The sequence below is a fragment of the Elephantulus edwardii genome, unplaced genomic scaffold (assembly GCF_000299155.1).
Source record: "Elephantulus edwardii isolate Elephantulus edwardi_28Jun2011 unplaced genomic scaffold, EleEdw1.0 scaffold00209, whole genome shotgun sequence".
Lineage (NCBI taxonomy): Eukaryota > Metazoa > Chordata > Mammalia > Macroscelidea > Macroscelididae > Elephantulus > Elephantulus edwardii.
The window spans coordinates 1,059,988-1,060,951 of record NW_006399959.1 but is presented as its reverse complement, the minus strand read 5'-3'; the positions used below and the strand labels follow the sequence as shown (position 1 = coordinate 1,060,951).

Genomic DNA, 964 nt, shown 5'->3' with positions numbered 1-964 from the left:
AATAGATCTTCCACCAATCCTGATGCCACACTTTTCCTCATAGAGCCCAGCCTCTTGGATAATCTGCTCTGCATACAGGTTGAAAAGGTATGGAGGTAGGACATATCCCTGGCGTACGCCCTTCCCAGTTTTGAACCATGCAGTGTTACCCTGCTCTGTTCTGACGACTGCTTCTTGGTCCAAGTATAGGTTTCACATTAGCACAATTAAATGTTCTGGGATTCCCATTCTTCTCATAATAGAAGAAAAAAAATAGAGAGGAGACAGAAGGAAAATGAAGAAAATATTATAATCATGTGGGATAATATCAAAAGGACCAACATACCTAAGATTGGAATTCCAGGACATGGGGGATGGGGTGGGGTGGTGTGCGGAGAAAGGACTGAGAAAGCACTGTGGAAGAGGCCCTAGAAGAAAACTTCCCAGGTATCATGAAGAATGAGGAAATACACATACAAGAAGTGCAGGGAGCCCAAAACGGACTAGACATATAGTCAAATTCTCCAAAATCAAAGATAAGGATAGGGTGTCCCATTCCCACTGAGAACAATGAGGCAGAAGCCCTGCCTGGAGGCTGCGGCATGGAAGCTCTAAGCCAGCTGCCCAATCCAGGCCTGCTATCTTCCATACTAAGAGCACTTTTTTTTTATGAATGCAAATTTTGTTTTATTTTCTCTTAGTGTTAATTTTTGTTAGGTTTTCAGATTGGTCATTTTAGGGTTTCTTTTTAATTTTTAAAAATAATTTTAATGAACATTTACAGAGAATTTGGATTTCCATTCATTCATTGCTGCACTTCTCTACCCGTCCAGCCCTCTCCCCCCGCCCCCCCAGTTCACTCCTCTCTTTCAAAAGTAAAAGAAAGACTCCCCCTTTTCAGCAGGAAGTAGCTAAGAGAATATGCCATCCCCTTTTCCTTATGACTCAGGGTGAAGTCTCTCTCAGGGAGGAGTGATAGGGAATG

The 964-nt window shown here is 42.6% G+C and overlaps 1 pseudogene; it reads left to right on the top strand.

Annotated features, from left to right (window-relative positions):
- The first annotated feature begins 346 nt into the window (after window positions 1–346).
- The window catches only part of LOC102859107, an 8,906-nt pseudogene continuing 8,288 nt past the window's right edge, over window positions 347–964 (top strand).